This window comes from Anolis carolinensis, chromosome 2 (assembly GCF_035594765.1).
Source record: "Anolis carolinensis isolate JA03-04 chromosome 2, rAnoCar3.1.pri, whole genome shotgun sequence".
NCBI classification, from domain to species: domain Eukaryota; kingdom Metazoa; phylum Chordata; class Lepidosauria; order Squamata; family Dactyloidae; genus Anolis; species Anolis carolinensis.
In genome coordinates, this window is record NC_085842.1 from 278,724,023 (window position 1) to 278,739,024 (window position 15,002).

General features: G+C 37.7%; 1 long non-coding RNA gene across 1 annotated transcript; it reads left to right on the forward strand.

The window, feature by feature from the left end:
• The first annotated feature begins 487 nt into the window (after window positions 1-487).
• Window positions 488-13,549, forward strand: LOC134296709 (uncharacterized). Its single transcript, XR_010003535.1, has 3 exons — window positions 488-1,106; window positions 9,672-9,814; window positions 11,147-13,549. It is a non-coding gene; the product is annotated as an uncharacterized LOC134296709 (long non-coding RNA).
• The last annotated feature ends 1,453 nt before the right edge of the window (window positions 13,550-15,002 follow it).

Sequence of the window (15,002 nt, forward strand, 5' to 3'; positions counted from 1 at the left end):
GCTGCTTTGGAGTGGAGGTCAAGCCTTACTGAAACACTGGGGAGAGAATTTTGGTGGTAGTGCTGTTGGATTGGCACATGCCTAACCTTGTGGGAGGACATTCCCCCTATATTATCATTATGCTCACTTTAACAAGCCTTTCAAATCTATCTGATTGTTTATAACAAGTTTGGTGATACCAGAAGACAGGTGTCATTATGCTCAAGTTCCACTCCAACTGCAATGACTGTATATGTTTTGTTCTTGTTGGCGTGGACTACCTAGCAAAAGACTGTATATTTGTGTCTGATATCTGAGTTGAATTTTTAAATTTGGCTCCTGTTTTGAAAAGTTCTAAACCACACTGGCAACTCCATGCATTTTTATTACTCACTTGGCTTGATATCATCTTGTTAGCAGTGGTGTTCAGCATGTTCCATGTTGCCCACTTCCCTTCTGTTTGGTCCAACATCTGAGCCAATACTATAGACACCCATGGGGTGAACTTGGCAGCTGTGAAGCCCAGATGCTGAGCTCTAGCATGCAATTTTCCATGAGCAGCATCTGGGTGTTTGGTTGGCCTTTTATCTGGCTTATGCTGCCTGTCACAGTGGCTGCAGAAAGTCTGTGTGGCTGGCGCAGGATTAGCCTGCTGGACTATTTTCTTCTCTTGAATGTCAGTTTTTTTTTCTTTTTCCCCCATTTATAGTCAATAGACATGCATGTATCCCATTCTATGCATGAAAGTTCAGAGAATCCAGCTTTTCAGCCATTTCTAATAGGATGCCTTTCAAAAAGGCATCTCATTCGATATATATATATGCCTTGCTTTGGAAAGAATATTAAGGTCTTTTTTTCAATGACATTAAATGTGGCGCCTGATGGTAATACCAGGTAGACACTGGCAAAACAAAGTATATATAGCAAGGATTCCCCAAGAATCATAAAGTATCTTCAATATCACTAGAGTGCACATTATCCCCCTGCTTGTTTTGTAGTCCTTTCCAGCTTCACCACTGCCATCACCAAATCTGATGCTGCTAATAAAGGACAAATTTTCTTTTCAGAAACAATGATATCCCTTGCTTCAACTCAGAATCATGCTCCAGTCTCTCACCTACAGCAAGGTAATCCAATGTTGCTTTTGTTATTTATTTATTTATTTACTTACTTACAGTATTTTTATTCTGCCCTTCTCACCCCAAAGGGGACTCAGGGTTGATCACAATGTACACATACAAGGCAAACATTCAATGCCATATTAACACAGAGACAGAGACAGACACAGAGGCAATTTAACCTTCTCCCGCTTCCAGCTTCCTGAGGATATGCTTGATTCCAGCCACAGGGGGAGCAGCTGCTTCATCATCCACTGTGACACCGACTTCCTCATTCCAAATGCTGCTGGACGATTTTTATGGTGTTGTAAATTAGTTAAATTAGCCTCCCCACATAGTGGTACTTAAATTTCCTACTTCATAGATGCAACTATCTTTTGGGTTGCTTAGGTCAACAATGAGTGGGGCTATTTATTATTTTAATGGTCGGGTACTCACTCCGACACGGGCTGGCCTCGAACTCATGTCCTCTTGGTCATTGTGATTTATTGCAGCTGGCTATTAACCAGCCTGTGCCACAGCCTGGTGCAGGGCTATTATTTGCTATCACATTTGTTATAAAATCTTGCTAATAAAATAACCACATTTTAAGGAATGACTATGGCAGGAATATTTCTGCCATACACATTTCTTGAGTCATGTTTTTCAGAAACAGTTAACTGATATGAGAGACTGCGTTATAGAGTCCCTTCCTCTGCTTAATCTACTTTGTAAATTAGCTTAACTTCCAACTTTGCTTTCTTTTGATCTACATGTCCATACAGAATAGGTCTAGGAAATCTGGTGGCCTTGAAATGTTTTCCACTATAATGCCCATTAACCCCTGCTAGCATGGACATTCCTTTGCAAGTCGTTGGGCTCCATATTTCTTCTATTTCAGGTTCTAATTTTAGATTCAAGGAATCACAATCTAATTCATTTTTTAAATTCTTTATTCACTGTTGATGTCAAATACAATGCTGTTATAGATTTGCCAATGTCATTTTGTCTTTTAATTAAAACAGGATGAAAGTATGGCTTACTTTTTGAAATTGAAGATGATTTTTAATGCAACTCATTGAGAATTCAGAAAAAATGGATTGATTACGTGATCTTTTAAAATAATATTGCCTGAAGTGGTTCAGAAAAGGCTCTTTAAAAAGGCGCACAACTCTTTACATTCATCAAAAATTAAGCTGCTTTTCCCTGGCCCTTTGGCCTCAAATACATTCTATGTCTCTGGTCTTTATTTTCCAGCTTCTTTTTTGTACTTTTGAACATATAAAATTAGCAAAGATGACCAACAAAATAATTAATGACCTCAACGTGCTAAAATTTGGTGGCGTATGCCAGTTCCTCTTCAGTTTTGTCATGGAGCCCATCGGCTCCTATTCCATAATGTACATCTACTTCCGGCAGGGCTCTGTGGCAAAACTGAAGTGGAACAGGTGGATACCACCACGGTGGCAACACAGGAGGCTTCCTGTGTAGCATAGACGTTAATGGGGGAGGGGAAAGCTGGGCAGTGGACTCTTCCCCCATAGGATGAGGTAAGGGGGAAGCCAGGTGATGTGGGGCATGAAGCTATGAGTTCCCCCCACCAGGCACCGCCAAATTCACCACAATCTGTGGCGATTCTAGTGGCAAATATGATGAGGTCCTGAGGAACCAACAGAATTGCAAGGTCTGGTAAAATAAGAATGTTTAACAATGGTAATCTCTGAAACCAGGATGTGATCCACACCATCTGCAATTCAATGTTCTTCCTTAGATTCACCCTACTAGCACTACACCTACTTCAAAGAAACTGGATTCCAATTGCAATCATAGGCACACATTTTTCATTCCCAAATTCAAAATGTTACAAGGGGACTATGCCTTTTTAAAAATCCCCACATGAATAAACCTATCAATCAATAGTCTTTATAGTTTACCTATCTGATTTTATGCCCCCCCACCTAATCCCTTTACCTACTTCACACCCTAGTCAGTGATCATGAGTAAAGAGAAAACTTTAAACATTTCCCAACACATACACACACTAAATATGTAATAAAATGCAATACATATATACCCCATTGAGCAAAGAACCTAAGACCTTAGAAAATGGCAGGTGGACAAAGTTCATAGTTGGAAGAGTCCCAAAAGACTTTACTTTGTGTCCACATTTTTTTATTTTACTGAATATACATATGCAGATCCCTATCCAGTCAATCTGCATCCTTTTTGATGGGTGGCATGCATGTTCCCCTCCTTTACTTATTTGGATGGGAAGGCAATTTGGTGAGGAAGATAGAGTGAAGGCATGCATGCCCTCTTGCTCAGTCACACAAACACTCAATCATACTACCTTCACTGAAGCAAAACAATCCTCCTAACCATACATACACATATTAGTTTTGAAAAAGATGCCCCCACTTCAGAAGCCTTTTGTTATATGCAGTGAACTTAACAGCAGCAGCAGCAGCAGCAGCAGCAACGACAACGACAATGACAACAACAACAACAACAACAACAACAACAACAACAACAACAACAGGTAACACTGGGTAACAACCCACCAAATTGTGTCACCTTCCAATTAGGCAAACCCCTGATTTCATCCCAATTTTGACACATATATCAAATTCAGTTTTTCCTAAACAGCTAAAAAAAAACCTATACTAACATCTAAAAGAACACTTTCACTGTAAATGTCATATGTTCCCACAGCATTAAAAATGGGATGGGTATGACTACTTTTCACCTGTGTAGAAACCCCCTATGAATGGATGGTCTCTGAGGTAGTGTGGTTGGAGTAAATCATGTAAACCAGTTTGATGTCCTTGTTATACAAAATACAAGTCTCTGTACAGAAAGATACATGACACCTATCTCATAGATAGTTGCTTGAAATCATGTTCATTAATTTTATCACCAACATAAACTTTTAATATGCATATTGTCAGTATATGGGACTTCCAGGGCAGTTTAAAATGACTGTAACCTGTAATTACTGTCCCTGTACTTGATTATAATAATCTGATTGCAATTATTCCGTGATTTTAATACAAGCCTCAAGCTACATAACAATAATTCAAGTGCAGTGATTGGGAACATGTTTCTGTTTGGCTGTGAAATTATATTTTAATCCACATGGATTCAAGGATCTGGCTATAGTTTTCTTCCCGTAATTAAGGCACATTTCCACAGTCATGTAGAATAACTTTAGTCAGAAGTAATTTATATTAATACAAAGATCCTATATAACTCAGAATGGATCATGAACATGAATTCCTTAGATATAAATAGCAATGGCAAAGGTAACAAGGGATGTCTGGTTTGGCCTTGAGAGTGAATTACACTGATTTCCAGATGCAAATGAATAGTGGAGCATATGAGGGGACTTTCTCCTCTTGGGAATATTGACAGTATTGACTGCAACAGTGCAACTCACACATATCAACAATCTACTATGCTGTTTAATGTTTATTTCTATTTACTTTCTAGATACATTTAAAATGACCAAACAGATCTCATCAAAGCTTCTAGCCTTTTGAAATACTTTGGCCCACAAACATTTCTTCCAGATTCCTGGAATGAACACATGAAACACAGTAAGAAAGTAGAATGAGATATTCCAGAAACAAAATTAGTTCTTAAGAATGAAAAAAATTGTATATTTTGCTTTCTTCCTATATTTAAATGTTTTAAATCTCAAATCCTCTTCTCACCTGAACTTTGCAAATATTTGGCATTTTTAAAATATACATTCATTGACGTGAAACCCTTCCCCATCTGCACTGGACATTTCTAAATCAATTCCTGGGATGAGGATCATGAGGTACCATTATAGCTGAAATAAAAAACTATGTTAATGGTATGGAGACTTTTAGATGTAATAACTGTATTTCCGCACAAACATGACTGAGAACAAATCAGGATTCTAAGGGCCCTTTCAGACAGGACCTATATCCCAGGATCTGATCCCAGGTTTTCTGTTTATCTCAGATTTCCTGGCAGTGCAGAGTTATATCATCTAGTTCAAAGCAGAAAACCAGGGATCAGATCCTGGGATATAGGGCCTGTCTGGATCGGCCCTAACACTGACTCTTAGTTAAGACCAAAGCCTGGATGGACTAATATACTAGTTTTAACTTATATATTTTTATTGTTGAAAGCATATCTCTTTCCATTCCAAATTAAAAAAACTTGGTAATCACTTCCTTAAAAAAATCAAAGCAGAATTTTTACCCATTATCACTGATCCTGCATATTTCAGAGAACCGTGAGAATTGATAAAGGAAATGAACAGTCTGCTACTATTGGTTTAAAAAGATGGGTGGAATTGTCACCATTCTAACAAACTGTACTACTGTAGTTTCTGGGAATAATGAATGAAAAATTAAGGTTCTAAATCTCTGATCAGGATTCCAAAAAGAGGTCTTTGATCCTTAAATTCAAGATTCTTGTTCCTTCTTCTTATGAATCAAATACTTCTTTTCAAAGTAAACTTGGACTGGACAGCTCCAAAAGGAAGAGCATCCTCTGTAAAAACAGACCCCATGGCCATCTGGAGTATGAGGTTTATGCAATTGACTCATCTTCTCTGAATGCCTCTTCCCTACTAAGGCAATGGAAGTAGAAGCACCACACTCATATATTCTTGCTGAATTCATGTCAATTGTCATGCAGGTTTTCATTTGTAAAAGCTTGCATTGAGTTATGGAGTATTTTTTGACTCCAAAGTAAATTCTATTACATGAGAATTAAGCTCAGAGTTCAGAGCAGGATTAATCTCAGGTTATATTGTTATAGGCAATATATAGATTAAATTTTACACCATTGAAAATCCCAATGCTTCCTGAATATGACGAATCTCCTGATAACTAGAGCAAACTCGTTCTGCTTCACTGCTCCATGGTTTACTGAAAAGTGGTGGGTTTTTTTTGTTTGTTTTTGTAACAGTTCATTACACTTGCTAGGACAAATAAAGTACCTCAATGGCAAGAATCTCTTTTACTTAAAAACAAACCAACTCAAAATGCTAGTATGTAGCACATGGTTGAAATTTGGGAACCTTTCTTACAACTGTTCAGATGAGAGTGCCATGCCATGCCTACATTGTAGATCTAGTTCTGTGGGGATAGTATACAACAATGCAACTCTGAGGACTGAAATATACCACTGCATTTAAGAGAGTGATTCTTTCACCTATTTCTACAGGTACTAGAAGGCAAAATGGAGATCTTTAAAATAGTGAAGCTAAGAGGCTCAAGTAGTTTTCTGAAGTAAAGTGAAGAAAAGGGGTAGTAAAAGTGCATTGTTATGGAAGATGCGACTGATCTCACTCCTAGTCAAACCCACATTTCACTCAGTGGCACATCTGACTAACATTCAGTCCCAGACCAAAGGAGAGATAAAAACATCTTATTGAAGTGAACTCAGGGTGTTGAAGTGACCTAAAATTCCCTTGGGAACTTGAGGTGAACTTCATGCTCCAGTTCATTCTAGGAACACAATAACAGCATGACTGTCAGTAGGCCTCAATCCTCTAACTGGGGAAGCTGCTTAATTTGTCTCTCTCTAGCCAAGCGTGCTGCCCTCCTTATTCTCTGCTAAACTACAAAACTGCAGGTTGAAGTTATAGATAAATCCATTCCCCTTTGTCCAAAGGACTTCGGACTTCATCTGATGATACATTACATAGCCCACTTCTAATACAAAATGCATGCATATTGCATGAGTAATGAAGAAGACACATTTTTCCTAATCAAGTTATTATTTTAATCTTTAAGAAAGTCTCAAAACTTTTTAATGTTTTCTTTTTTGTATGTATTTTGAAAGTGAACACTATAGTTTGTCTCAAATATGTGAGATCCACATGCATGTGAATTTTCCACTTGGGAAAAAGAGCTTGGTTCAAAATGTATACACAAGATTTTTTAAAGTTGACATTAGATATTGCAAGTTTTTTTTTTTTTACAAATTCCAGTGTACCATATCGCCTAGTAATGAAACAACTATTTTAAGAAGAAAATTATCCTTCACCAGCTAATTTACTCTTACAGAAAAGGGATCACTTCAGCATTCGCTTGTTCTTGAAATGCCTTTCAACTTAGAAAAACATTATTGGCTTCCTAGCTTTTCCAAATGCATAAAGCTGCTCTTTATGTACAGTTGAGAAACTGTTGTGATGGCACAAATAGATTATGTGCAGGTACATGGTAAATATGTTGGGGAGGGGGTTCCTCATTCATTTTAACCTTAAAGAAAGAGATCTGCATAGTAGTAGAGAATGTGAGTAGACCAAGCTTATATGGATTATCTTGCCCTGATAATATCATTGGAAAACTATGTTCTTTTGCCCCCAGCTCTAGTCACCATTCTGTCCCCACCAACATCTCTCTATATAAAAGGCTTTTGGCATCGCGGCGACACACAAAACAACAAAACCCCAAACCCCTCAAACTTGAAAATTTACCACACAAACCATGTCAAGTATGATACCACACAATGACACTAAAAACACAATCAAAACACCCAAAAACCTCAACAAGCAATGTGCGCATGCACGCACACACAACCCTCCCAACCCTTCCAGCGCACGCGCTCACAAAGCCTTTTATATATAGAAAACATGCCGCCCTCTTCTTCACCCACTAAACCGCCTCCATCCACTGTGGCCAGGCCAAACTACTACCTCTACTCCAGACACCTGGACGTGCTACCCTTTCCGGTGTGACTACCTCTAATTATTTTATTCTCTTCTCTTCTCGGCAAGCAGAAAGGTAGGGAGGGAGACAGGGAGGCAGAAAGGGCAAAAGCCCTACCTCCCACCTTTGGGCGCCATCTTAGGACCGGGCGGAAGTCTACTGACACCACAAGGACTCCACTTCCTAGAGTAGCCACTTCTGGGCAGTTCCTCAATGGACAGCAATGGACAGCTAAGGACACCGGAAAGTGGCAAGTAAACCAACCTTCGCCCTTCCCTCAGGCATTTTTGACTTCAACTCCCACCATTCCTGGCCTCAGACCCTTTCCTTTTCCCTTTCCTATTCCTCTTAAGCGGCTGAGGGGAAAAAGGAAAGGGCCTCAGGCCAGGAATACTGGGAACTAGAGTCCTAAACACCCATCCACTCTACCTAGAAAATACAAATTATCTCATTTAAACGCAATTATCTTGCAATATACACTCAACACCCTCCCACACACCTATATTACCCAAAATACCAACATACCAACACACATCTCCCAATATCTCCTTTAAACTGGATTATCTACCTTCCCATTCTAAATAATATTCCTATAGAACAGCACATTCATTCTACCCTACCATCTAATCCAATTCACTCTACATTTTATACAACTATATAAAACCACCCTCATATAATCCAATTCTACACATATCATATAACATTATAAATATAATATATAACAATTACTATACTATAATAATACACAACAATAAGATCTCTAAAACCACGACAGTAAATAAACAACAACACTCCAAAACCAAAAAAATTGGGAATTCCACAAACGAAACAATCACAGCCACCTAACACTTCCCAACAAACAATTCCTCCAAACACAACCCAAACACGCTTTAAACCTCCAACCCCATTAAATCCTAATCAAGGTGACTAATTCCACCATTCAAACCTCCCACACTGACACTATTACTTCCTATTCAAACTAACCAACCAAGGATTCCACAAAGTACAAACCAGCCAACCTTACAACCATCAACACTATTCAATACTTTTCAACCATGCCAACCAACATTTCCCCTACATACAGAACCCCCAACCTCTGAAACCACGACACTACTCTATCCCATTCAACCTCACCTACCAAGGATACCCTATCTACAAAGCGACTACTCTTTTAACCTACAAACCTATTCACTCCCATTCAATCTCCCCAAACAACTATTCCCCTACTGAACATGTAGCCACGCTTCAAAACGCCTCTTTAATTCACAATACTACTCCAGCCACTCCACAAAACGGCCAAACGTTACACCTTCAACCCTGTTCACTCCTATTCCCCCTACTGAACATGTAGCCACGCTTCAAAACGCCTCTTTAATTCACAATACTACTTCAGCCACTCCACAAAACGGCCAAACGTTACACCTTCAACCCTATTCACTCCTATTCCACCTACCCAACAAATAATTCCCATAAGCCACAGCAACGCGTGGCCGGGAAAAGCTAGTCCTCTATAAAGTGAAAATCTACAGAGTGACTACTTCATTTGGGTTAATTCATCTCTTATAGAAACTGGCTTGCATTGCCAAATCACACCAAAGACTCCATTTCATTTACATGGCATTACAAATAGAAAGACTTGGATAGCTATTAAACTGCTAGGAAACATTATATCTGGAGCTAAGAAGTCATCTCTGGTGAACAAAGATACTACTACCTCTAGTGTTATTTTTGGCTATAACAAAGGTATTAGCAATATTATTTTTAAAGTAACATAATAACTATCATAGTAACATCGTTTTTCATGGAATTTTTTGTAATATTTTGAGGTGCAACTGTAGTTTTGGATAACATTTTGGGAGGATTGTTTCTAATATTTTATCCCACTTTCTTCCTATATTAGATGGACCCTAACCCAGTAACAAAAAACGTAGCAAGTTCCATAACAAATAAGAGGAAATGAGCAAGGATTTATAATAATGCTTCTTTCAAAAAAAAGTGGCATCTCATCATGTGGCAATGCAGTTCTTGTTCTGGAAATAACAAGTGAGTTTATGGCAAAAACCTGAAACAAACCGGCTTAGATTTTCAAGCACTGCTGAAAAATGAAATTAAGTTCCTTTTAATTTAATTTAATTTAATTTAATTTAATTTGGAATAAATTAATACCCCACATTAAAGAACATGAAGAGATTCTTTTTTCTTAAATTTCTGATAGTTGATATGAAATGTGATCAAATACACATAATACCATTTATTTACAGTATTTAAACTGTTTTTGGAAAGGAATAAAGACTGGTCTAGACGTCAACATTTTATGGACACTGGGTTGTGGTTCCCTTCAAAATAAATAAATGAACAAACAAATAAGCATATTAAATAAATACATTGTTAATTCTTCATTGTAAACATACAAGCACGATAGTTAATATTTCATACATCGTTTGGTGCAGAATGTGCATTTGGGCTCTTAGTTAAATTCTCTTAGAAACATGTTTCAATTCCATTTTGCAGGGAAAAACTAGTGAGTTTATTGATGTTGTCAATAGTCTAGAAAGCCATACGGTGAGCTTCTGTTTCCTCCCCCAAAAAGAAAAGATTTCCTTGTAACTGTTATATAAGTCAAACTCCTTCAAACTGATAGTTTTTGTTTCCTTAGAAAAGCTTCATTCACCAAAGAAAAAATCAAACGAATAAGCAACTCCTATAGGGAAAAGGTTCACAAGGCTAAAGCACAAAATGAGCTCAGGCTTGCCAGGGACATTAAAAACAATAGAAAGGGATTCTTTGCTTATGTAGGTAGAAAAAGGAAGAACAAGGAGGCGATAGGGCCTCTGCAAGGAGAAGATGGGGTAATGCTGACAGGGGATAGAGAAAAGGCAGAACTACTTGATGTATATTTGCCTCAGTCTTCTCACAAAAAGAAAGCCATCCTCAACTTCAGCAACATGAAGGATTTGGGGAAATCCAACCCCAAATAGGGAAACAAATCATCCAGGAATATCTAGCCGCTCTAAATGAATTCAAGTCCTCAGTGCCGGATCAACTACATCCAAGATTATTGAAGGAACTAGCTGAAGTTATTTCAAAACCACTGGCAATCATCTTGGAGAGTTCTTGGAGAACGGGAGAAGTCCTAGCATATTGGAGGAGGGCAAATGTCATCCCTATCTTCAAGAAGGGAGAAAAGGACGACTCAAACAATTACCATCCGGTCAGCCTCATGTTGTTTCCAAGCAAGATTCTGGAAAAGACCATTAAGGAAGTGGTCTGTAAACACTTAGAAATGAATGTGGTCATCTCTAATAGTAAACATGGATTTATCTAAAACAAGTCATGCCAGACTAATCTGTTCTCTCTCTCTTTTTTTTTTGATAGAGTTATAAGCTGGATAGATGCAGGGAACGCCGTGGATGTAGCATATCTGGATTTCAATAAGGCCTTCAACAAGGTCTCCCATGAGCTTCTGGCAAACAAACTAGTCAAATGTGGGCTAGGAAAAACTACAGTTACGCGGATCTGTAATTAGTCAAGTGAATGACTGCTCACCAAATGCTACCTCTTCATCCTGGAAAGAAGTGACAAGTGGAGTGCCTCAGGGTTCTATCCTGGGTCGAGTTCTGTTCAAACTTTATTTATTAATGACTTAGATGAAGGGTTAGAAGGCATGATCATCAAGTTCACAGGCAAATTGGGAGGGATAGCCAATACTCCAGAAGACAGGAGCAGAATTCAAAATGACCTTAACAGATTACAGAGATGGGCCAAAATTAACAAAATGAAGTTCAACAGGAAAAAATGCAAGATACTCCACTTAGGCAGACGAAATGAAATGCAAAGATACAGAATGGGGGGTGCCTTGCTTGATAGCAGTACGTAGACAGGAAGGTGAACATGAGCCAACAAAGAGATGCAGCGGGAAAAAAAGCCAATGAGATTTTGGCCTGCATATATAGGAGTATAGTGTCTAGATCCAGGGAAGTCATGCTACCCCTCTATTCTGCCTTGGTCAGACCACACCTGGAATACTGTGTCCAATTCTGGGCACTGCAATTTAAAGGAAATGTTGACAAGTTGGAATGTGTCCAGAGAAGGGCGACTAAAATGATCAAGGTTCTGGAGAACAAGCCCTATGAGAAGCCACTTAAAGAGCTGGGCATGTTTAGCCTGCAGAAGAGAAGGCTGAGAGGAGACATGGTAGCCATGTATATGCAAGGGGAAGTCATAGGGAGGCAGGAGCAAGCTTGTTTTCTGCTGCCCTGGAGACTAGGACATGGAATAACAGCTTCAAACTATAGGAAAGGAGATTCCATTTGAACATTTAATCCACGAAGTCTCTTCCAACTCTATGAATATATGATTCTATGATTTTTAACTCTTTCAGAACATATCTAAAGCTATATGAAGTTGTTTTTACGAAATAAATGTTACACTCATTGCATGTGCTTGCCAGAATACAAATATGTTATCTCAAAAAAGGTGTGGGGCTGCCTTCTTCCATTGTTCCTGTTATTTTTGTGATTTCTTAATGGATTCAAAGGACAGAATTTTTCAAGCTCCTATCATATCATCATCTAAATATTTCTCACCATTGAGATGTTAAACACCAAGAATATCAGATTAATTTCAGTTTTTCAAAAGTGAGATTTCATAACAAAACCACAGCTGCTCAAGAATTCCATTTGATCTTTGACTTTTATTTGATAATAAGTCTGTACTGAGGCTCTACATAAAAATTATAGTGGCTTGGAAATAATCCCCAAAAATTATGTAAGTCATTGTGCATTTCTAGATATTTTTGTGGATCATTTCTACAATATATAACTCATTTAGAAGACCACAGTTGAGTTGAAAGAGTTTTGGAGATTTTGTTCCATTAAGGTGATGTTTAGATCTGGTGACAGAATAAGGCATTTTGTCTGAACTTAGAATACATTTGGAGGCACGCTAATCAAGATCAGGAAGAAAATGGAAACAATCCTCAATACTAGATACTAGATCTTTTTGCATTAAAGTCAGACCTTGGGAAAGTTACCTAGACTACAATCCCCCAAATCCTCAGTAAAGGTGGCCATTGCTTGAGATGGCTGTGGGGTCTTAGGAGTCAATAAAGACAGGAAATATTTCTAAGTGCTGCTTTTTCATGTTTGGGCCAAATACATATGCCTGTGCTGCTAGGAGAACAAATATGCACATAATTCTGATACATGAAAAAACTTGAAGCACATGGAATTAGGGAGTTTTCTATGACAGTCATAGGAAAATCTTGATTTCATTTTCAGTTTTGACTTGAAATAGTGAAGGCAAAATTGGGCACCTGAATTAGGCTGAATATGCAAATTATTAAAACAATGGCTGTTACAAGAAAGGGAACTAATAACAAACTAAGTTTGGAATCTGAAAAGATGATCACATATAATGTAAATATAATTTATCCAATTTCAGCCATGGAACATTGCATTTTCTACATTCTCTCTCTCTCTTTCACACACACACGCAAACACACTAATACACAACATAACATTTATTTAGATACAAAATATTCCATACTCAGCAAGCACTTTGAAAGGTTGTTTTATGACATCTGCGATCTATCATAAAAGTTGGCAATGGTCAGCATTTTTTTTATTTCACTCTTGCTTCACACTATGTAATACTATTATGCTTTGCTTTTAAGAAAGTATAATGCAAAATGGAAAGGTGAGACACAGGCTGGAACCAGTACTTTGTAGTCTTACTCAGTGATATAAGCTTTAATTGTGATTAAAAATGGAATTATTTTATTATTGCTTATTATTTGTGTGCAAATTAATACTTATTCAGCATAAAAGATGGTTCATTCATAGCAGGGGTGAATATTTCAGTGACCAAACAGAATCAGTCAATGTAAATGTATTTATTTCCTGTACAGTTGAACTATCTAAGATATAAGCCTATGGATTTTCCAAGGGAAATTATTGCTGGGTATCAGAAGAATAATTTTATAGCATTTATCACTCTAGTATTCCGATTTAAGAATGATTGGCTATCCATTTTACATTATTTATTACACTCTTTGTCAGCTTGCTATTCTCCCAGAATTTCTAGTTGTAAAATCTTTTCCCATTTGTTACACTTTAATTTCTTATATGATTTAACCCAATGTAACTCAAAGTGGTAGTCCCTGGACTACTGCCTTTTCCTTAGTCATTGGCTGTTCATCCCTCGTGAGTTTCCATCAGGAAAAAAGAAACAGTTGTAGTCAATCAGCAAAAATATGGTGCCAGCTTCTGGTACACTGGGAAAAAAATAATTGCCAGTCTCTCACATTTGATAGCTTAGTTGATTCATACTGTAATCCTATACCCACTTGAATGGGAAAACTTCTTAGTATTCTTCTATAGAATTGCCCTGTTAGTAAAGATTGCTGACAGCTAGTCATTATGTCCACTTTTAATTATTTAAGAGAAAATAATATCGATTCAAAGGAAGCATTCTATGGAATCAAATTAAAAAATAACCCGGGATTCTTATAAACATGAATCCTTTTATAATAAAATAAACAAAAAGGAACAGCATTTTCCTGCTCATTAAAAGGAGGAAAAAACCCAAAGTCTTCTCTTCTTTTGGTGTGGAAGAATCATGTGTGCATGCTGAGGGAGGGCGGGGAATCCTGATGGTTCATTTCAGTTTAGATTACTGACAGGGCAAAGGTTTGAACTCAACTTCAAAATATTTGTCAAGCCTGATGCTCTCTCCTGTAATGAGCACAGAAGTGTGATCCGGTAAGAGGGTCTTATCCAAGAAGCAGTTCCACATCAAGAATCAGTAATTAAGACTTGAAAAGTATTATGGAGGTTTATTTCATTTATTAACTGAGGTTGCGTGATGTGGGAAAAGATTTTTCAATTTCTTTTTAGAGCTCTAATGAGCACATTTCAAGAGATTACTACCACCTCCTCAATTTAACCAACTTCTCAACCACTGTTCCAAAGGAATCACATGAGTACTTGACCTCTGTAAGATTTTAAGAAGAAAAACAAACTTCATAAAACTTAATCACATTAGTTAAATCTGGAAGGATGTTTTAATGCTCCTCCTAAGCCACCAAGTTCTATTACCTGAAACCCATCAACATAATCCTTCCTTAGGAAGAAAGGAATAAATCAAATTGAAAAGATTTGTAATTGAATTATCCGCAGTCTCGGGGCAATTAGAACCATTTTTATTGGACACCTAGCTATAACCTTGACTG